This window comes from Brachycentrus maculatus, unplaced genomic scaffold, assembly GCF_059751285.1.
Source record: "Brachycentrus maculatus isolate JH-2025_06_01 unplaced genomic scaffold, ASM5975128v1 h1tg000334l, whole genome shotgun sequence".
NCBI classification, from domain to species: Eukaryota; Metazoa; Arthropoda; class Insecta; order Trichoptera; family Brachycentridae; genus Brachycentrus; species Brachycentrus maculatus.
Window position 1 is genome coordinate 153,736 of NW_028281083.1, and position 22,715 is coordinate 176,450.

General features: G+C 30.4%; 1 protein-coding gene across 1 annotated transcript in view; it reads left to right on the forward strand.

Annotated features, from left to right (window-relative positions):
* Positions 1-12,825: 12,825 nt before the first annotated feature.
* Positions 12,826-22,715, forward strand: part of Tdc2 (Tyrosine decarboxylase 2) — a 28,906-nt gene continuing 19,016 nt past the window's right edge. Inside the window, exon 1 of the mRNA XM_088268826.1 lies at positions 12,826-12,849. The gene's annotated coding sequence lies outside the window, so the exon portion shown is untranslated. The remainder of the gene's footprint in view (positions 12,850-22,715) is intronic.

Below are 22,715 nucleotides of genomic sequence, written 5' to 3' on the forward strand. Positions count from 1 at the left end.
AATACAAATTACCTAAAAAATAGATAGATATAATATGTTATGATAAATTCATTTCAAAAGGCAGGAACATTCCATTTCCAGACGATTTCTATTGTCCAGTATAAATTCGAATAAATTGCTGGTGAGAAAAAATACTCAGCGGGCAATTAAATACTACGACCGAGCAGTCAAACGTCATGTGCAGACCGTTGGGGCGTTGCTATTGGCGAAATTAGATTTCAACAAGTTTCCCCCTTTGGCACCCCCATCGAATCATCCCTTCCCTAACAACCTAGTCACTTACTTTATTTTGCCTCCCAGATGAACGAGAGCTAAGGAGCGTCATAGCCCACTTTTTGTACTAAACGAGACAACCAATTTCTCACGAAGAACTACTTACATCATAATGTACTTCACTTCCAAACAATTATATTATTAACTTTTGATAATGGCTGAACGTTTTTTTGATCAGATAAATGATCTTAATAAAAATATGTATTTGTGGTGTACTTTTTGATTTCATCTATTATAACTGTCTTTATTCGAAAAAAATCATTTCCATTCGGTGCCATCGGCTGAAATTGTAAGGTTTGTCATAAAGTAAAAAGTCTTTACAGTTAATAAAAATCATGTTTGTCCCATTTTTTATTATTTATTTTATATTACATGCACCCAAGTATACATGTTTTTTAGTGTCTATAATCTGCCTACATACAATGTTTGATAACGCTATAGATACCTCTCCAAATCAGAAACTAGCTGTTGTGCACTGTTAAGATAAATAAGATAAATTAAGATTTTTCAATTCGAATTCAAAATTATCTGCACCTTTTAGATAGTGGGGAAAACGTAATGGATTTTTTTAAATATTAATTAAAAAATATTATATACAGTACATACTTAAATATACCTTGATTTAGAATATTCAAAAAACATACAAAATATTAAATCTTTTACAAAATTTCAAATTATGCGAATAAGTATAATAATTTGATTGGATATTTTCATCTACTGTTAAGGTGACCCCCACCTTCCCTCCTTTTCCCCCAATAAGAGTATTGTTGTAATACAAGTGTATTACTTCAATTACTTCTGAAAGTGATTTTCATCATAGTATTCAGATACCTCATAAAGAGTATCGATCAGTTTAAAAAAAAAACTAGGATATGACTAGCATGTTTCGTCTTTGGTATTTTCAATCATTTGTCGTAATACTCTATTTTTATCGATCGTCTACTCAATTAATTCAATTGTAAAATTTTGTAAAGAATTGCATAATCGTCTGAAATGTCCAATCCGTGATACATATTGTATAGATATGTTGTGAAACTTTTAAAACGAATTTTCGCTGGTGTATTTTTTTCGTTTGAATATTTCGCTATATTAGTAATACTATTTCGTAAACATTTATGAGTTCCAAGATTAAGCTGTGAATATAAAATTTATTTATTTGCAAGAATAGTAGCCACAAGAATACCATGTAAAGGTAAATATATGTTGCTTATAAAATTATGGAGCAACAGTTTAAACCTTATATTTTAAAATTCGTCAATTTTTACTAGTAAATAAATGAGTTTCATTTTTCATAATCTTTTTCCAGTATTAAGGCTGAAAAGATTATTTTCATTTATTATTTATTTTTAATATATATATATATATATATATATATATATATATATATATATATATATATATATATATATATATATATATATATATATATATATATATATATATATATATATATATATATATATATATATATATATATATATATATATATATATATATATATATATATATATATATATATATATATATATATTTATATATATTTATATATATATATATATATATATATATATATATATATATATATATATATATATATATATATATATATATATATATATATATATATATATATATATATATATATATATATATATATATATATATATATATATATATATATATATATATATATATATATATATATATATATATATATATATGTATATATATATATATATATATATATATATATGGTTATACGAAAAAGAGCATTATTAGCTCTTAGCTGAGATAAGGTATAAACTGTTTTGAAAAGGTTTTTAATCATATAAACATGCATTTTCTTATTCGTTTTTATACTTTAAAAAAAATCAAATCGGTAGGTGACGAATAACAACTATTTCAGATATTCTCAATTATATCTATTATATTGTTCTTTCACAATACAAAATATGGTACCTTCTATTTTTCTCTCTTTCTGTGGAAATTGATGTCGCCCAGGGACGGATTGATAACATCTTTAATTTCATTTTAAATTCTTGAATTTTTTTTTGTATATTCAGAATTAGTTTTCAAACCTTTACTACTGGATACATATTAAAATAATAATATAATACAATATATAAAATATAATAAAAATTTATGAAATATGCACTTGCTATTCCAACGAGGTAATGAGGTGTTGAAAGACTTATTTACTTAATATTTTATAGAATCAACAAAAGAATAATAAAAACCTTTTTAAATACTTTCATATTCTAGTTATCCACAAAATCATTATTCCGCAAAGTGTGTGCCGCGGCACACTGGTATACCGTAGTAATTAGTTGGTGTGCCGCGGAAAAAAGTCTATTATTGTAAAAATAACACAATTGCTCCAAATTCTGATTGCCTGTGCTCAGTTAAGGCTCACATTTCGCATGTTAAATACGTTACCGTAATATGGTAAATATGCACCTCTGAAATTTCTTTGGTACGTTGCCCAAGATGGAAGGACTTACAACCTGAGGACGGGGAGAGATAACCTTTAGATGGGATGGAGCCAGGAAGAAGAAGAAGGCTTGTTGGTATGTAAAGATTGTAGCTACCTACATATATTAGATATATGTATCTAAAACTTCTATCTGTTATTGAAGTTTTATTTTTTATCATTATTTATATCATGTAGTAACAAAAAATATTATAATTTAATTCATTTGCTAGACATTTCTACTTTTAAAAACTTAATATTAGTTACGCTTTTCTCTCCAATAAATAGACTCTCTCTAAACTCTTGTACTTGGAGAGGGACTTACACTCATTGTTTATTATTTATACTTTTCAATTTTTTATTGTATTTTCTATTTTGTGTTTTTTTCGATTTACACGTACCAAAGGCATTCAATTTATCTTTTAGAATTTAATTATCTCCATTTTTCATGTCTGTAGGGAGGTAATGTTATATTGATTTATGTACAACTTTTTGAGTGTGTCCAAGTACTTGTTCGCAAATCTGGATGATCTCCAAATAGGAGCTTTTTTTTGACATCTTAACATAAATGTAAGTCAAGGTATTTCTAGGGCTTACGACCGTCATAGGCTCGGTTTTATTTTCTTCATTTGTGGTAACCATTGATTAGTATCGATTGTAACATTAAATTTTAAAAAAAGTTTATCTTCGAGATTCTTAAATGATTTTTCAACTCCAAAATGCAATTTTAAGCAATTTCAACAAAACTTCAAATATTTGGGAATTAAATATTTGCATTAGGACATTTAGGTTTTTTTGGATTTCTAAATTTTCAAAATATTTCATAATTTGGCCTTTATATGGAACAAGGTGTAATAATTTTATTTTATGAGAGTGGAATGAGTGATTTGTATCTATCGTGTGATTCGCAAATTCCGAAAAATAATTACTAACAAGACCGCTACGATGTTCTTTAATTCTAATCTTTAAATTTCTCGCAGTTTGGCCTATATATTTTTTATCACAATAAGAACAATTTTATATTTTATATTTTAGTTATTATACAGACCTGAATGATGGAAGTTTAACTTCTGAAACATGTAGTCTTTAATAAAACTCAAGTGGTATAAAACAAGTGTTTTCTTTAATCATTGTAACATGTCTTACCACAAAGTTAATGCCGAAACAATAAATAAAATAAAAATATATTTATTCATCTCAGGTTTATGATCCATAAGCCGGGCCTGCAGCGGGTCGATCTATTGACCTTCTCGCCACACTCGGCGCATTTAGGAATCCATCCGTGATAATGGGCGCCGCCCTCGCCTCCACTCCACCGGGGCGGCATGCCAGGAATGCAGACCCCGCGGGAGTACAACAGGCCGCCCTGAATACTTCTATCGTCTCTGCTCCCCGGGAGAGAGGTGAATATATAAATGTAAAAGTCTTCATATTCTATATTACGCCTGCCGTCATGTCGCGCCAATGAACGACAAAATTTTGCTTTATGGCGCATTGGATTACGAGAATAAACTTAATACTTTTAGTATTTTTCGAATACACCATGATACAACATTCGTGTAAACACACATATATCCCAATTACATATAGATACACTCGATATTAACATATTTTTTTTCTTATCGTCAGCTTTTGACATTTTATTAATGTCTAGTCTGATTCCTATAGGTATACTGTAAAAATTATCAAATGCATTTGCTGTAATTAGGGGTCATTGATTTTCATATGAAAAATGCTGTATTTTTACATTTTTGATATCTCAACATATATAAAGAAAAATATAGAAGTCTGGGTATTTATAGGGCTTTCAACCTGTCATACTAAATAAATATTAGCGATTTTTCAGTCTTATATTTATTTAATATGACCCTGGACTGGTACATGAAGCGAAAGGCTGATCACAAATGAATGACTCTGTATTAGACATTTTGACATTTTTATTAGACATTTTTGGTACATTTTGAATTTCCTTCGTGTATTTAACGATCAAGATAACACTGTTCCTATACGACGCAGTGCCCTATGCACCATTTTTGCGGATATGGGTTAGAATAGAATAACCTGGCACTAGGCTGGTTTTTGTGTATGCTGTATTTAATGTAATTTATTTATTTACAACATTTTGAGTGTGTCCAAATATTTGTTCACAAAATCTCGATTATCTCCAATTACAGGAGTTATTTTCATATTATTTTTTGACATCTCATCAAAGATGAAGAAGAATTTGGAAGTCTCGGCATTTACGGGGCTGATGTGTGTGATTATAATCCAGGATTCGGACCTCACATACTAATAAAAGAGTTTCTGCTCAATAAAAAGCTTCTTTTCATCTCGCCAATAGATGTCTCTAGTGAAGTTCTAGTGATTGAAGAACAATGTTTCAAAGTTGGTTCATATTTATAGAACTTCCAAGAATTTGAGTAGTGTGTTTGTCAATAATGGGTAGAATTGATGAATGTTACACGTGTGTAAAGTGATCACTTAAACCAGCCTATGACGGTCGTCAGCCCCGTAAATGCCCAGACTTCCATATTCTTCTTCATCTTTGATGAGATGTCAAAAAATAATATGTAATTAATTTAAATCAAATTTTATGTGATGATAATTCCTGTCAATAACAACCTAAGTTTTATACATACTTGATAGGAAATTCAATAACTGAAGAAAAAAAAACTTTGAACAAAAACATAAGTTACTGTAAGGTATTACAATACGAGTATATAGATCACCTCCACTTTTATCATGAATTATACCTCACTAAGTAAATATGTAGTCCGCCTCCGCGGTGTAATGGTCAGCGTGTTTAGCTACCGTGCTGGAGGTCCCGGGTTCAATTCCCAGAGGGGGGTGAAAATAAGCATTAGTGATTTAACACTAATATTTATTTAATATTACCCTGGACTGGTTCCTGAAGCGCAAGAGTGATCACCTTGCCTTCATGTAAGTAATGATCAAGATAACACTGCGTCAATTTGATGCAGTTCCCTATGCACCATTAGGTGCGGATATGGGTTATAATAATAATAATAAGTAAATATTGCTTTCAAATATGTTTTATTGACGCCTCTAACATCTATTAAATATGTTTGTTATCCAACATATTACATATTCTAGTCCCTTTTATGTACTTAACCTAATTTGTACATTCCCCGCGTCACGAACTCCGAAGATCGTTAAACAGAATGAAGGATATAGGATAATTCTCACAATTCTTGTGTAGCGGTACTTTAATACTGGTATACTTATATGTAATATCACGTAACAAGTGACGTCTATACCGTGTCTTATAACATACTGATGCACACGTCTGTTTATTTAACCAAACGCACCGCAGACGCAAGGCAATTATGTCAAAGGATATATGAAAACAAACTAACGGTTAAAGGGATATTCGCAAACACAGAATTTATTGCACCACGGTGTAGACTTTTTAACTGGAACTTTGCATTTTTAACTTTACGATTTAAAAAATGATCAGATAATATAAGTAGATTGTTATATTGATATCAGTGGTGACTTTTTATCAATGTTTTTGATTTACCCCACATGAAAAAGAAATCATATAATTTGCTACAAATATTGGTGAATGAAAAATTAAGAGGAATGTCTGTTTTTGTCGGCAAAGTATTACTAAATAAACATAACGACAAATATTGATGAATGAAATAATCATAATATTGATGAGCGAATCAAGTCAATATCTATACCAGTTTTGAACTGATGTTGCTTTATATACGCCTCAAATTCTTCTTAATAACTCAAAAATTTCTCGTCGTGTGACTACTTGCCGGCTCTCTGAAAAACAAAGATATTTTCGTTATCAAAAATTTAACAAATATCGTTGTTTAGTCAATGAATAGCGTGATCTAAAAAAATATGTTTTTTAGAAGAACAAAGTGGAATCCTTTTTTAAAAAACAAATTCAAAATTGACTTAAAATGAAAAATATAATTTTTACGACAACACACTTAATAGCAACCAAAACGTAATAATTTTATAGTTATTTATTTATTTGGCAAATGCATAAAATAAATCATACCTTCATCGATGTTTTCCATATTCAACACTTTCCGTAAGATTCATATTAAAGCACAGATACGTTTACTTCCACCGCGCTGCCTTCAACGATACTGATTGATTTATTCATTGATTTGGCGTTTATAACTCCATTTTAATTTATTTATTAATTTTAAATCAAAACACAGATTTTTTAAGTCTACTCAATTGTATTTTATTAACAAAACACATTAAAAAAATATAAAATAATTAATACATAAAAGATAATGATTGATTTTGTCACTCAACGAAATTAGCAAGCACTTTGCAACTTTGCCAAACCTATGCGACAGCAAATATATATATTTAAACACTGTTTCGATAAAGCGTTATATGTTTTTATGTGATTTGTGTATATTTTAAGTTTTCTTCATGACCATGAAATTTTTACTAGTTTTCAGTTAATATTATTACATTGATCACCGTGCACCGGAGAAGTCAGCTGTCTGTTCACGCCCGATTTTTTAAAGAATGGATATTGCATCATTTTTACAATATATCGCTCATTTGGTGCACAATGGCGTAATTATGTAAAAAGGATTGTGGCTCTCTTTATCATACAATTCGGCCGTATTTGAGGTAGTGTATATTTTTTTCTGTAAATTCCGTTTCGATCGATGGCAGTTATTAAAATCTCTCAGCGATAATATTCATAACATTATCTGCTCGTTCTCTCCCGCCCACAGATATGTACGTGGGCGGGAATTTCTCATCGACTTGCTAACCACGACACTAAAATGGCGGCACAATAAAGAGATATAACAACAAAATTTTAATAAGCATATTTCAATTTGATGATTTCAAATCTGTCGCAATCACAATCAAATCGGCCACTAACGCTTGTTCTTTTTATTGAGCAGCTTTTGACTTTTCACCGCTTATGTGATCGTGCCAATATCGTCAATTCAACACAATTTTTACTACCCTTTCAAAAATTACTTCTCATCGTCCTGAAAGCTTTGTAAGTTTAATTTGAATATTTATACTGACTATTAGTGGCCTATGTGAGATTCATATTTGTAAAAAAATACACTTATTTGCAATGGATAATGTGTTAACACATTTATCTTTATATTATTTATTGATTCGCCATTAACTTTGTGAAATTGATTATTTTAAAAATTAACACGTATAATACCACAACTATTGTTTTCAAAACTAGTCGTGTGTAATAAAATAAAACTTTATAAGTTTTTTTTTATATTTTCAGTTTAACATGGAAAGTGTATCTAGTTTTTAATACATTATTATTATCTATTATAAATCCTCGCATGTACTCTACATATATTATTGAATTAATTAGATTTTATTTCCTGGATCCTCCATGTTATGTATATTTTTTTAACACTATGTTTGAAGTGTAAACTTGAGTAGAAAAATATCATATAATATATTGAAATAAGAATACACATGAAAAGTAAACTTTTTCATAATAATACTTGGCAATATGTTGCAAACTTTTAAAATCACGTTGAAAGACGCTTATTTTTTCAAAAGGTTAAAATAAAGACAGTACTATTTGACTTGAGCCCAAAGAAGCATTTTAGCCCTTGCATTTAAAAAAAAACCTCAAATATTGTGCAAAACATATTTTTCTTATCACACAACCATAACGTATCAATTGTATCTACTATTTAATAAAGTTGCACATTGTTTTGCACAATTTCTATACATTTCAAACTGAATAAAATCTTATAAGTTTAGTTGCGCTGAGCTTCTCCTAAAAAAAGACAGCTCTTATGCTTGGAAAGGGTTTTTTTTAAAGGGACACGTTATACATTTAAAAAAATATAGCTGGGGAATATAAATTTATATATGGTGCGAATCAATGAAATTTATTCCTTTTCCATTCCTCAGACTTTCACTTACGTTATCCTATCCTAAAAAATATCATATATTACACTCTTGAATCCAAGAATAAGGTATTTTAATAGGACTGATCACCTTACCTTTACGATCAAGTTCATACCCCATCGATATGATACCACCGTTATACTTATTTCTATAAGTTTAATGCACATCTTACTAGAGCTGACAAATTAGTTGGCAAACCGTAAGAGACATTTTAATTTATTTCAAGTGGACCGTATACCGTATATATTGAGAATCGCCGATTGAGAAATTATTATGAAGTGGGACCACGATCCGATGGTTAAGCATCGCTGGCAGATCGTTTTCCACCATTAAAGGGAAAAATTGAATTGCGCAATACTCAACCGCGAATAGGAGTGGGAGGGGGGAAATGAAAGGGAGGAAGGGGGCTTGGAGTTACTCTTTAGCTTACTAAAAAGCGGGCCCTGGCACTATGTAAAACAAATTCTTACCCTACAAAATACACAACCAAAAATTAAGTTGACGTTGAATATGTGAATAATATTCTCGCCATCCGTAGTGTAGTTGTTAGAGCATTTGGCTATCATACATAAAGCCCAGTATTCGTTAAGTCGCAACTTAATTTTCTCTAAATCCAGGTAACATTTTACGTAATTGATTTTTTCTTTAAACGCCGTTTTCGTATTGAAAAAATAAGTTTTTCTTCGGTTTTGAAAGGAATGGAGTTTAAAAATGTAAATATTTTTTCTGTATATAAATATATTAAAAAAAACGGTCGAACAGTGATTGAATTCTGTGTTTGCGTTATATCCCCATAAAAGTCCGGGTTGGATATCCGGCTAGGTCAAAATAAACGAAAATATGTGATTTTCATATAACTATCGATCAAAATAATCATAATTGGGAGCGGGTGCATTTATTTAATATTATAAAATAAGAACTATGTAGTTTTTTCTACGTTAATTTTATTTGACCAGCGACCAGGTTTCGTCTTAACCAACATCATCAGACTGGTGATGTCGATTACGACGAAAGCCGGTCGCTAGTCAAATGAAATGCATGTCAAAAAAACTACATGGTTCTTATTTAATTCTATAAAATGCAGATCCACCAAAAAATGGAGTACAAAATATAAAAGCACATCAAATTATTTTTTGACATCTCATCAAAGATGAAGAAGAATATGGAAGTCTGGGTATTTACGGGGCTGAAGACCGTGAGATGTCATAAAATAATATGAAAAATACTCCTATAATTGGAGATAATCTAGATTTGTCAACAAGTATTTGGACACACTCAAAATGTTGTAAATAAAAGCATTTATTTAAAATTTTATCATTTATCAAAGCTTTTCTTATAATAAGAGTTAATTCTTGTAGTCGAATGCGTTTAACGTAATTTTTACTAGTTTTAAATTTATTCGTAATAAATTGTTCATTAACGACCTATAAAAGTAAAAAGACAAACCTTGCGTTACATTTTTGTAAACAAGAAAACAGAATTATGAATTATACAATAATATATCCTAGCAAATGCCAAACGAAGTGTTTAAGAGGTGACATTTTACTTTCGGGTGGAGAGGGCAGAAGGGGTAGTTATGTCATGAAGAGCATCGAGAATAGGGGTTGTTTCAGCGAGTACCTAATGTTGTTTTGGTGTGTATTGAGTAATAGTGCTATTTTCCTGAAAATATTAAATGTGTATTGTAAATATTGAGATTTCTTTATTTCCTGTAAGTATGTTTTAATTGTTTCTTTTTATTTATTATTATCTTTTAATAAATACTACTTATATTCAGTCGACTACTCTTCTAACCATTATCCGCACCCAATAGTGCAAAGAGTACCTACTCCATCTTTTACAAGCGGTGCTATTTTAATTGTTAAATATGTGAACTAAAGGTATCAGCTCTGCGCTTCAAAGTAATATAAAATAAATATTAGAGTGATAAATCACAATTCATTTTGACCCCACCCACCTCCCTGGGAATCGAACCCGAGGTCTTAAACACAGTAGATGAGCACTCTGACTAATACACCATGGAGGCGGACATTAATTATTAACTAATACAAAAGATGCGAATACTGGATAAGAATATTTTTAGAAAATAAATTAGAGGTTTATTCTTGAAAGTTTTAATTAATTTTTAGAAAGATCTAATTGTTCAGAATGGTCCGCTTTATTCAGTACTTTTTTAAAATAATTTTACTTCCTAACGAATATCCAGGGTGTTACAAAAAACCTGACTCATGAAATAGGAAAAAATTAAAAATATATATCTGTACCAAGAAAACATTATTATTAAATAACGTATTTTCATTTTTACTATTTCAAGCGTTCCCCAACAAGTGAATTATCATCTATATCAGCAGAGGAAAGCTATTAATTCACAAAGGTCTCAACAGATGACAGTTTTAACTGAGATACGATAGCTGTTGTTGAATACCTACTCCATATATACCATTTCCAACAATTGAGGATTGTGAATTCCAATATGAATTGAGGATTCCAATATGGGTGTTCAATGAGCAGAGTGGTGAACGTTAGACAGTTTATAAAGTGATCGCTTAAGCCAGCCAGCCAAGTCATAAATCTTACACATATCAAATCTCAATCACATTTTGATACCTGTACTATTACGAGAGAATTAAACCAATCTTATTATGACCCATGGGCTATTCTTAAGAGACACAGTGTGAGTGAAAATACTCGACGATACTTGACAAAAAAATCGTATTCATTATTAATTTATTCTACAACACTAAATCTCATTTTTCCTAAATCACCTTTCCTCATTAAATCTGAAAGTTACAAAAATCATCACATTCAAAGATATGAGGTTTTTTTTATCGGCATTGTCCATCAATCAGAGTTGGTACGATTAAAAATGAGGCGATGGATTTTAGTTTTCATGTGTTGTCATATGACACATCTTTTATTCTTTTTGCCATATCAAAATTTGGATCTATGCTTTCTAGAAAATATTATTTTACGTCTTAAATGAACGAACTTTGTCATTTTACTCAAAAAATTCATTTAGTGGGATCTTTTTTTTACTTTTGTCCTCCATTTTATGATCCATAGCTACGATTTTCAACGTTATGCGTACTTTTTTTCCATTTTCTCAACGAAAATACTATTTATAAGAATGTTTTTTACTGGTACTGGGTAAAATGTAAAGATGATCATCAGTGTCCCATTAGAGTATGATTCTAGAGACTTATCCTATATTTTCATTCTTCCAGTAGCATTTTTTTCATTAATTTATTTTTCATCAAAATCATATTTTCCGATTTCCAATAATACATCCTCACTGGGTTTTTCCGTTCCACATTTTACAATACTTTATTTTTTGTATTATATTTTTCGTTTGTAATTTGTCACTAGTCATACAATTAAAATAAATGTACTTAAATAAATACTTAAATTATTAGAGCCAATATTTATTCGCGCCTTAATCTAATACAAGATCAAAATTAGAAATCACTTACTTTTTATTTGTGGGTTCAACTTACATTGCCATTATTTTCACTCTTTTAATATAGACACCAAATCAAACCGATTTTTAACAGAGAAATTCATCATTATAATACACGTGGACATAATAAAATACGTGTGGAACCGATAAACACAACTAAGTTTGGTATTGGAGAGCGCGTTAACGCGCTAGTGGCACTGAACCGGTTAAACATGCTTTTTACCTTATGTTTTTTTTATTTGCCTATTTACAATACCCGATTGTTTTTTTTTTAATTTTACATTTTACCCAGTTTTAGTTTTGTTTAATTTTTTTATCAATTTTACTTTCTTTTTGTGTTTCAGTCTTGTTAATTTTTTACTTTTGTTCTGAGTTTTTGTTATAGTTTCTACATTTTTAAATATTATTTTTACGTATATCACTTTCGCCATTTTTTTTTACGTTTCGTGTTTAATTTTTTTAATTTTGTTATTTTTGTAGGTACCTTGTTAACTTTAATCCTAAAATGAGTAATGGAAATTACTCATCGGGTATTTATTTTTGTTACTTTTATGAATGTAATATGTTTTGAAAAGAAATAAATAAATACTTATTTTGAGGTAGGGGTGGTTTCTGAACACCGTGTTTCGAGATCAGTACGCAGGACGTCTATGTTAGGAGGCTGTGCGGAAAGAAGGTTTCTGAGGCTCGCATTATTCTGTCTACCAGCGGAGAACTAGGAACCAGCCACGGTACACAGGTTCGTACCCTTAGCATATTATTATTTTTTACATCAATATAAATTGATGAATTACATTGAAAAGGAATTTCTTATACCGTCAATTTATTTTACTGTATTAAAACATTTAATGAATCATTATAAAATATATTTTAAATAATTCGTTTATGAACATCCAATTTTTTCAATAAAAATCTTGATAATTCCTATCATTGGTAAACAGTTCCCTTTTATCAGTACAAAACATTGCACATTTTCCTCTTTTTCCTATCATTTGATGTATTTTCTCCCTTCAAGAGGGTTGTAGCCAATATTCTATGACCCTAGAAAACAATTGATAGTTGTGTTGATATATTGAGGTATGTTGATAATAATTCTTTTTTACAGCCTATTTTTTTAATGACAAAATTAATGTCGAATTTTTCGATCGAAATGAGTGAACCCAAAGGTTCAATTTTATTTAAAATATTTATTTTTACATATTTACTTACATAGGTAGATGGACAAGGCTGACAAGAGGGTCCTAAATATAGATAAATAGTAATATATACATGTTAATCTTTTTTGCTATATTCATTTACTACATTCCCTTAAGGACCCATGGTATTTTTTTTTCATTTAGTCTTAAATTTTATCGGTCAATCTCGTCTTTAAAGAGCATATTGATTACATAATGTAGTAATTATCAAATATACTATTTTTTAAACACAGTACAATTATTTTGTTTTATTATTATTATGCAGTCTATAATATTTTTAAACATTTACGATTAATAAAAAAAAAACTATTGAATCTAGATAAATAATAGTAAAATTAACGTTAACTTTGCTCCATTGCTCATTACTGTAAGTGCTTGATATGATACTATTTCTGTTTTGTTATTTTTTAATGATAAAAATATATGTAAATATTTCCATTCAATGATTTTTTTCCGGTAAGCCTTAACGGCTTATGGGGTTCGAACCGAGACCCTCTGATTCAAAGTCCGTGATACTAACCATAGAACCACAACCTCTGTTTGAATAATTAAAAAAAATCAAAAACACGTTAGTTTACAGCTGTTAAACTTCAACACTAGAAAGATAGAAAAAAACGCGCTTCAACATTTTTTTTGACAATTTTTTTTGGCAAAATTGAGTGATACATTCATTTCAACATTAGTCACGATTAAAATTCATTTTTAGACACTTTGATAAAAACTTTTAAAATAAATTTACATATTAATTTTTGGTGTTCCTCCTATATGGAATCCAACAGGTAGCTTGGTTTGTTTCATGCTATAGGGGATGTCTAAGTTGGTTGTAAACATTTTACTCACATTGTTAAAAGCTCAGAACTAATACTATTCAGCGCAAAACATCAACAGGCAGTCAATTCAACATTTCTCACTCAAAAATCATCTTGCTGAATGTTGTTCATATTGAATTCAATTACTACTCTTAACAATTTTATTATAACATTTTTGTAGTAAACTTGCCCTTTTTTCATGTTTTGCAGGTTAAAAATCGGTTTATTTATTTACTAAAAAAATAAAGCTGACAATGTTATACGTACGATCTATATGCGTACTTTTCTTAACAATCTTAGAACAAAGCAATTTTTAAGACTAAGTATTAAAATATCAACAAATTAAAAAATAAGAAAATTAAAAAAAATTCAAATACAAACTTTATTTTTGATCACTTTACTTTTTGATATTATTATTCCAACCGGTTTCTACAACACCTTGTCTACTTTGGGGATGGATACGTACTAGAATAAGAAGACAAGGGGTTTGTTGACCGGTTGGAATAATATTATTCAAAATAAAAGTGGAAAAAATCAAGTTTGTGTTTTTATCAATTTTATTATATTTATAAAATGTGCCGCAAAGTATCTGCAAAAAAAAACAAATAAAAATAAAATTTTCATTTAGAATTCATTATTTATATAAACAGTTTGTACAGTGGTGTTTGCAAATAGACACGCTATATCGATCAATAATTGCTAAGCAATTTTTTTTTATCGTCTTCGGAAAAACAAATACAACGTTTTCTGAATTTATTACGGCTAACACTGTCTCTGCATATATAACCTCTTATTATTTGATTAAATTAACCTATGTACATATTTTATTAACTTACCTTGTAAACTCGTGTAGATAATGTAAACCACCAAGTATAAAAAATTAGTAAAATTTATTAATGTTGAAGATATCTTGAAATAATTTATACTATTTCGGCTATTATACTTTTATTATCTTCCTGTCGTATAAAATAAAATGCCATTTTTAATAAAACCTGAAAACCTAAAAGAAAATCGCTTTTGTAAACTATCTTTATGGAAGCACTAGTCATTTGACTTTATGGGGTGAAACAGCTGTCACTAAAAATAATAGAAGCATCTTTTTTCCTTTTAAGTAATACATATTTTATTTTTATATTTTTTTACAAAAATTTTACTAATATTAGTATAAAATCACTCACCGAGATTGTTATGTCTACCGGTTTCGAAACATACCCGTCTCTTCGTCTAGACAGTCACTACCACAGCATGCAAACAATACTAGCCTTCACTACCATAGTACACAAAAAATGTTAACCACATGCGATTTTGGTCGACCCGAAGACCAACATGCACTAGGGGCACTAACATGCACATACATATTTTATAATTGTCCAGTTACCTTCTTATTCTCGGTGTAGCCCTTGTGGTCTATTTTTAAGACGGTTTACTCTCCTACGATGTCGATTCCCAGCTGTCAATACATCTCTTTGTTGGTTTGCCCGGGAGTCCTCTACCTTGGGGTTGGGCTGTTGAGTGCAATGTGGGGGAGTCTGGATGGTTCCACTCTCCTCACATGCGCATACCATTGTCTTCTTCGTTGCCTTTCCCCACCTAATGACGATCTTATCCATTTCTCATATCCTGATGTTCCTAAATCTATCTCGTAGACTCTTGCCTGATTAGATTCCTTAGAGTCTTCATTTCTGACAGTAGACACTCCTTGGAGTACAGTTTATAATAAAAATTTATAAGAAACAAGTTTAGACAAAACATAATGGAAAATGAATGTTTTATTTATTGTTTCGGCATTTACTTTATGGTAAGACATGTTGAAATAATTAAAGAAAACACTTGTTTATTTACCACTTGAGTTTATTTGTGACTACTAGTATATTTGTTTGTATTAAGACCTGAAGATGGAAGCTTAGCTTCCGAAACTAGTAGTCATAAATAAACTCACGTGGTAAAAAACAAGTGTTTTCTTTAAAAATTCAAAAATTAATGTTATATACATTCATTTTCCATACCCTTTAATCATGTATTCTTTAAATACTGATTAATTTATATATTTTTCTTGTTTACCTTTAAATTAAAATTTCCGATATGGTGAATGATTTCATGACACTGCCCGTTAAATCAACCTTCATAATTAGTTGTCGATATCTAATCTATTGACCTCTGTCTGCATCACGACTTTCTATAGCGGACTTGACTGCATTTTGCGGTAGGTGCCATTGATTGGGAAAACTAATTAAAACTTATTTCTAATTCCGTTTTCACCAACGGCAACACTACGATCGAAGATAGAGATAAAACACCAAAGGAGGTTTTCCGAATCAAATAGTTTAAAATATATACTTATAGGGTTTTTTTTATTAATTTTTAAATCATACACAGATTTTTTTTAGTCTACTAAGTTGTTTTTTATTCACACACACTCAAAAATTACTATTGTGATGATTGTTTCGCCTAGTTATGGCATTTTCAAACGCATTCGTTTGAAAATGCCATAACTAGGTGAAACAATTGTCACAACACTAATTTTTATGTGTTTTTTTAAATAAAATTCAATTTAGTAGACTCAAAAAATCGGTGTTTGATTTAAATACTAATATATAAATTAAAATGGAGTTCTACAAATTAAACGCCAAATCAAGATATATTTTTTTAATGTATCATTTGACTTCGTATGACTATGTTTCTTCTGTACGTACTTTGTCCACGAGGTCCACAATAAATAATTGAAGAAAAAAATAGGTTAGACTAGAATCTCCCAATTTTTTTCGGTTTGTGGCTCTCTTAATACATTAGGAAAACTTACATTTTTTAAAGCCACCTACCCATTTAACAACGAAAAATAAAAAACAAAAAAATTGAGAATCGGATATTCCAAGATATTTGCCGAATTGTTTAATCACGTATTTCGCGGCGCCCTTATGACGATACCGTGGATCGTGACGAGCCGCGGATTACACTTTAGGAATCACTCGGTTAGACGCATCTTGGGCACAACGTAGACGTAAGTAAAGAAATCAAATTTGTCGCAATACGTACCCTTAAGGTATTTTTAAGTAAAAGTCTTCATAAAGACTATCTCAATAAATAAATAAAAATATCTAAGAAATAGCTATCGAAACGATGTATGATAGGTGTTCGAATGGTGAAATAAGGAAAGAATAAAAGGCTGAGAAAAACATTATCGATAAAATTAAGAAAGGTATCTATCTTGAGATGGTTTGGGCATGTGAATCGAATTAATGAAGAAAGAACAATAAAACAAATTCATGAGACTAATGTGGCTGGAAAAAGAAGCAGAGGAAGAACAAAGAAGCCTTAGCATGGTTATGTATTTCAATCACTTGAAATTTGTCAGCTCGGGAGTCGGAATAATCGGCGGGTTTGTTGTATAAGGAGATGCATAAATGTGGAACAGGCGAACATTGTTTGCGAAGACAGATTGGTGCGGCGTTCTATTCTCTCGGCCAACCCCTGCAGGAAACGGCGTGTTGGTTAGTTAGTTTTTTAGTTGATTTTGTATTTTTCATTTATTATCTTCAAAAGGTAATATCAATATACTCGTTTTACCAGGCCGCTGCCACTAATGCGCCTAAATACGAGTATATGCAAAATGCTCAAGAACTCTAATAATACAAATTGTATTATTCTATTTTGAATGGATTTTTAGAAAATTACTATAATAATCCGAAGAGTATAAATTTGTTTTAATAAAACCCTTTGATTAAAATATTTTTGATGACAATTTGCATTAATTCTTTGAACGCCATTTTACTAGATTATATTAGTGGTATTTCAACATGTCTAGAACAAGGTTTGTGAACATTTCGTGTTACCGCTTTACGGATGGTTACGGTTCCGGTTACGGTTATACGGTTACGTCATATTCTCGGAAAAATGACACCCGTGTCTCGCAGATTCAAACCAAGCTCTCCCATTGATCAATTTTAATTTCTCGCATTTAATGTTAAATTAGACATCAATAATCAGTGCCGGACCCACATAGATTTACAACTTTTCTTTCAGTTTTAACACCTTAAAATGTATTGGTCGTCGAATGTCCCACCATACACACAATATTTTCTTCCTCAGACCCAACTTCGGTTAAGAGGTGAAGGGGGAAGGTTCAAACAAGTACGATTATTTGGAAAAAATCGATCAATTAAGCCATTTATTTAGAAAGATTAAAAAACAATTCCATGGAAAAAATTCATAAAATCTTACTTTCATAATATTGGCAATACTGATTTTAAAAGATTTTGAATTTAGAATTATTTTACCCCAATCTTTATAGGACCAGTCTATGGATATCTTGACGTAAATATTGAAGTATATTCAATCTTCAGACAATATTTTTCTCTAGTTCTTGACGTTTTGATGTAATATTTTAAGGGATTGCACTTTAAAGTTGCATATTACGTACTAATATGCAAACAGTAACTTGTGTAATGGTCAGCACGCTCAGCTACCGTTCTGGAGGTCTCGTATTCAATTTCCAGGGGGGGTCAAATAAATATAAGTGATTTTTACACTCTAATACATATTTATTCAATATAACCCTGGACTGAAGCGAAGGGCTGATCACCTTTCCTTCATGTGTTAACGATTAAGATTACACTGCGTTTATATGATGCAGTACCCTATGCATTATTGGGGTGCGAAAAAGGGTTTGAAGAAGAACTTGTGTAATAATAACAATTGCTAAGAATAATAGATTCGCCTCCGTAGTGTAATGGTCAGCGCGCTCGGCTACCGTTCTGAAGGTCCCGGGTTCGATTCTCAGAGGGGGGTCTAATAAATATAAATGATTTTTTCACAAAAATATTTATTCAATATTACCCTGGACTGGTACCTGAAGCGGGGGGCTGATCACTTTTCCTTCATGTGTTAACGATGAAGATTACACTGCGTTTATATGATGCAATACCCTTTGCGCCATTGGGGTGCGGATAAGGGTTTGGAGAAGAACTTGTGTAATGATAACAATTGCTAAGAATTATAGATTATTATTTATCCAAAAAGTCCAAAAGTTTCAAAACCAGAATATTTTTCCGAAATTCATCATCCAAGATTGGCGGATATTTAAGTAATCAAAGATTTAGCGTCGTTCTTTTCAATTTATTTCCCGTGGTAAAGTGAGATTATATGGTCTTAATCGTAATAGCCCGACGCTATATCAAGCCATCGGATTTCTCCATTCTTCATTTATATTCAATCTCCCGGAAGGAAAATCGTCTTCTCTAGACACGATTCTGTAGAAAGAATGTCGTTTAATATGTGGAATTTCCGTTATGAACTTTACTGGAGCATTGTGAAGATATCGAGGTATATCGAGTGTTTTTGCATAGAATATATTATATTGTGTTTTCGTTAAAACATAAGTCATGGCAAATATAATGCTTAGTTACACAATATTTTAGTAACGAGATACCTCTCTGATATATTATAATGCTCGTGTTTAGGGAAAACCTACGCTTTAATTATTATTTTTTAAAAGATACAACTAAAAGCATACCTACATAAAATTATTCTTTGTTTTGTCAAAGTGAAAAAAAAAATGTTCTCGTACTTTGCCATTAGTTTTAAAATTCGTAATATTTTTTTAAGTACTTGAATATTTTTTTTTTACAAATTACATTTTAAAATAATACAAAATAGTTGGTAAATATACAATACATTTCAAATATAACGTTTCTACCTCTGTAATAAAAAGTAATATATTTCAATAAAAAAAAAACAATTCTCTTGATTGTAGTCTATTTATTTTGTTATTTATTAGGTATGTATTTGAATGATAGAAATCCCTCTTTGAATTTATCTTTCTCTTCTTGGCAAGGAATTGAATTCCATTTTTTTCCCCAAAGACTTGTAGTCGTTTTTTTTAATGATTATGGTGGTCGGTTACTGCTGTAATATTGATTTAATAATTAACGTATCACAAAGAAAATGCATCATATTATTTTTTGACATCTCATCAAAGATGAAGAAGAATATGGAAGTCTGGGCATTATGGGGCTAACGACCGTCATAGGCTGGTTTAAGTGATCACTTTACACACGTGTGACATTCATCAATTTTACCTATTATTGACAACCACACTACTCAAATTCTTGGGAGTTCTATATATATATATATGTATTTTAACAAGTATTTGGACAAACTCAAAATGTTATCAAATGCATCATCTCTGGTCTATCCTGAAAAATTATAAAATTATTATGAAAAATCCATCGCAACTTTCTATCACTTTATTCTTCCTTGGTTCCTCTACGTCTCTCCTCGTAACTCCTCTCCTCTACTTTCCTTATTTCTTATCAATTTACAGTTTCAATACGCCCTCTAATTTTAAACATCTGTATAGGGATGAATCTTTAACAAGTCAGTTTTTGGTTGGTTGGAAGATATTGCTTCTATGCAATAAGCTTAGCAATGTTTCTTTACAAGAACTTTTTGAAGAAAAAAAATCCCTTTTTTTGCGAAAATGTTAGTAATATTAGTATATAACCACTCACCGAGATTTTCGTATACCGGTTTTAAAACGTACCCGTCGGAACATTCACTACAACAAGATACAAACAATACGACACGTCACTAACATAGCACTATTCACACACTTATAACTACATAAATACATTAAAAAATCTCGGTGAGTGTTTATATCTAATATTTATAACTTTTTTTTTAATATATAAAAGTAAAAATTACTAGCCACAAAGTAAACGGTTTAAATATTATTAATATTAAGAATAAAATACACAAATACTGCTGTAGAAATAATCGATTTTTAAAAACTTGGGGTGTCCTAATTAAATTAATCTACTCGTTGATCGTTTTTTTTTAGATAGACTACCTATATTTCAAAGGTCGCAATATCATTGCGAAGTAATTATTATCTGCCTAAACGAAACTAATAAAAATATTTCGACGAATTCAAAGCATTCCGTAGAAAATGTCCCCGGCTGTCGCGTTTTCCTCACTTTATTGGTTTTATGTCATTTATTCATGAAAATAAAACGTGCCGATATTTTTATTATATTTTCTAGCACAAAAAGCTATTTGTAAACATTTTAGGTTTCCTTCCTTTAAGTCGCCATTGAATGCGGCGAATATACATGAAATCGACAAAAGCGCAATTACCTCTGGGCTTCCTGAATTGCTTTCTGGTTACAATAGCAATCGTATCTAAAAGATAAGCAAATATCATGCGTGGGCATCGATTCCAAACGTATCAAATTTGACTTTGCTTTTATTTGTTAAAAAGCTAAACAATTCCATTTTTTCCGTTAACATAACTTATATTAATAATAAATCCCTTACCGCACCCCAATGGTGCATAGGGCACTGCTTCATATAAACGCAGTGTTATCTCGATCGATTACACATGAAGGAAAGGTGATCAGCCCTCCACTTCAGGTACCAGTCCAGTGTAATATTGAATAATTATTTGAGTAAAAAAATCACTTATATTTATTAAACCCTCCTGGGAATCGAACCCGGAACCTCCAGAACGGTAGGCGAACATGCTGACCATTACACTACGGAGGCGGACATAACTTACTGCATTAAAATCGTCATCATCCGATATCAAAGTTTTTTTTTAATATTAATATTTCAACACAGGTGAAGAAGAAAAATGATAGTTTATGGGTAATATTTTGACTTTGTCCACATACTTCTTCAAAGTTCTGGATTATCTCAACTTAGAACATTCTAAGTGGAGATAATCCAGATTGGTGAGCAAGTATTTGGACACATTTAAAATGTTGTAAATTAAATAACTGGTCAGATTATAAGCTACATAAAAATAAAAAATCATGTTTTCAGGCAGGTCTCAAGTATGTAAATATAATCCAGGATTCGGACCTTGCAAACGAATAAAAAGAGTTTTTGCTTAACAAAAGGTTTCCTCATTCCAACTTAGATGACTGTAGTGAACTCATATGTCACGAGATTTTTCAATATATTTAGAAGTTCCAAAATTTTTAGTAGTATGGTTGTCAATCATGGGTAGAATTGGTGAATGTTGCACGTGTGTAAAGTAATCACTTAACCAGTCTATGACAGTTCGCAGGCCCTGTAAATATCCCGACTTCCTTATTCTTATTTATCTATGTTGAGATGTCAAAAATGTAAAGTTTATTAGTAATATTCTTATTCATCCATTTTGTAATATAACTCCCAAGTGCAGTAAAAACCTGAATTTGTGAACAATAATTTGGACACTCAATGTGACAATGACTAAAACCTCCCCCCTTTTGTCTATGTTCCCTCTGATAAGAAATAAAAAAAAAATTAAAATTAAATTAATATATAAAAATAAGAAACAGCTACTACCCCCTCTTCTACCTTCAACGTCCCAAGGACCCAACTCTAAAATTTAGAATTAGCTTCACATACGGTGTTTGAAAATGATGCGGAATGCATCGAAACACGTGTCACGGTAGATTTTAAGTAGTGGTATTTACTAAGTAAAACATTTATTAAAAATGGATAGATTTTACCACAAAGTGACTGCCGAATCAATTAATGAGAAAATTAATCAAATCAAAGTAAACCTTAATTTATCTACACTACGTAGTTAGCGTGTTATCTTCAGTATGTAATCG